This window comes from Triturus cristatus, chromosome 5_1 (assembly GCF_964204655.1).
Source record: "Triturus cristatus chromosome 5_1, aTriCri1.1, whole genome shotgun sequence".
NCBI classification, from domain to species: domain Eukaryota; kingdom Metazoa; phylum Chordata; class Amphibia; order Caudata; family Salamandridae; genus Triturus; species Triturus cristatus.
The window spans coordinates 154,227,791-154,230,205 of NC_140587.1; the positions used below are offsets into that span (position 1 = coordinate 154,227,791).

The window sequence follows — 2,415 nt, forward strand, 5'->3', positions numbered from 1 at the left end:
GGCAGAAGTTGTCCGGGTGTGTTTACAATTGCTTGCAGGTCTGCTAATAGTAAACATTTTGCCATTTGTAGATGTCTTGCATATGAGAGACGAAAGGGGCTTATTCAAACCCCAGTTTGTTACCAACCATATATGCATTTTCCAGCCATTAGATAGTTAAAACACGGGGTGAAAGTGGCTTCTAATAGAAAGAATGAACACTGTGCCATTTTTCACCTTAAGCTTTCTGTTCTGAGACACCTTTGGTCCACTCTTAAAATGCAGGTGGGTTACGGTCGCTAAGAAATGCAGAAATCACCATTCATGGCTGGAAAGGAGAACAGAAGACTCTACAGCAATCACGCAGACAGGTCCGCTCTCTGGATCTGGCCGTGGCTGAGCAGTGCTCACGCTACAGCCGGATCTAACACACAAACGCGCAACAGCATCTTTCTCTGAAAACTTCCTTGGCACAATTTTATCCATGACAATCTGAGAGGCTGATTGCCCTCTCACAGTTGGGACTACTGAACAGGACCCCGCTGTCCGTTAAGAAAAGGATGATGGTCCAATGCACTGTAGAGATTTATGTGTCATTTGAAGGTCAAAGGTTGAAGTCCTGATTCATCCATACAAGCGCCACAAAGGAAGCGCAACTAAGATGGGTGCACTGTATAAGAGTAGTAACTTCTAGGACTAGCGAAAATTCTACCAACATAATTAAGTGAAATACATCATTTTCCATAATTATGAAATTGGTGATGTTTTAATTTGTTGTAATAGTTATGCTGGTGAGTGTTTTACGTTCTTGGACGTACAATACACCCGCGAAATATGCAATCGCTGCTTTCTTTTAAGCAAACAAATAAATGAGATGCAAATAATGTTACATATAAATTGAGGGGGAAAAAATCCAAAGTACATCTAATTTGAGAGAAAAATCAAAACGTTTAGTTCTCTGTTTTTCCAACCACAATACCTATTGTGAAGGCTTTTTCTCCTGCAACAAAAAAACAAAACGAACATAACTACAAATCTTTTTCAGTTTCATGATCACACGCTATTTCTCCAAGCTGTTTCTTGTAATTTTGCACATGTCCTACCCGAGGGCTTGTTTCCTCACTCTGGACTCTTTAATGATTACTGTGGCAGGGGAAGATGGCTGAACTGCAAGAAGCCAAACCTTCAACTGAGGATTTGGGAGACAAGAAAGATGGCAAATACATCAAATTGAAAGTCATTGGGCAGGACAGCAGTGGAATCCACTTTAAGGTGAAAATGACAACACATCTCAAGAAACTCAAAGAGTCATACTCTCAAAGACAGGGCGTTCCAATGAGTTCTCTCAGGTTTCTGTTTGCAGGGCAGAGGGTTTCAGACCACCACACCCCCAAAGAGCTCGGGATGGAAGAGGAACATGAAGTTTATCAAGAACAGACGGGCGGTCACTCCAAAGTTTAAATATTCTGGGAATTTTTTTGGGTCATCCTAATTTCTCCTTCCTCCCCCGTCCTTTCCCAAAACCTTGAAATGCGTTTTTATATTTTAATTATAATTCTTTTGGTATGTGTTCAACACTGAAATGGAACTTGCAGATAGATCTATGATTCTGTTTTTATTTCCATAACTATGATCTAAATAGTAAATACAATCTCTAGAAGTATACAGTCTTCATGTGTGCTTCACTTGTGGACCCTACGAGCCCTGTATCACCCTCCCTCAAGCCATCTATTTCTGATTCAAACACTTTTGTCCACCAGGGGCCATTATTGAAAAAGACACACTTTTCTGGTATCTGGAAGTTCCTCCAACATCCGAACTACCAAAGCCGGTCATCAATTGTCTCCTGAAGTCTGTATCTTTTATTTGCAGGGATATGTTGACCATATGGTTACAGTGAGAGTAAACAGACATTGCTTTTCTTTTTCAGCAACATTGTATAGTTTACCAGCAGGATAGGAGCAATGTGGAAATTGTTTTTTTATGGGAAATGGGGGATGGCATGTCTGGGTTTTTGTATTTCCCCAAAAAGATGGCTGGTCTTAAAAAAAAAAAAAGAAACAGTTCACAACTTTTTTTTTAATTGAAGACCATGCTATAAGAACTGGGAAACATTTTCTTTCAATTATGGATCCCCACATGCAGCAAAAAAAAGCGGGTAATTTCATTTGACAGTTGTAATTGTGGACGTTTCACTTCGGTTTCAGCAAGAGAGTATTTTTTGTCTGTACTAGCTTCGTTGAAATAAAACGAAAACATTTTTTAAAAATGATTACTGTGGAATTATGAGAGGCTTTGTCTTAAATACATGAACTACCTAATGTACAATTTCTGCCATCTTTCGTTGGCTTCGTATGAAGGAGAGCTGGGGCGCCTCCTGTACCAGCGACAGGAGGTGCTCAGGGAGGGTTGGTGCAATGCTTTGTCCTGGAGATA

At 40.2% G+C, this 2,415-nt stretch overlaps 1 pseudogene; it reads left to right on the top strand.

Moving 5' to 3' along the window:
* The first annotated feature begins 1,133 nt into the window (after positions 1–1,133).
* On the top strand, positions 1,134–1,440 carry LOC146830453 (small ubiquitin-related modifier 1 pseudogene; annotated as a pseudogene).
* Positions 1,441–2,415: the final 975 nt, after the last annotated feature.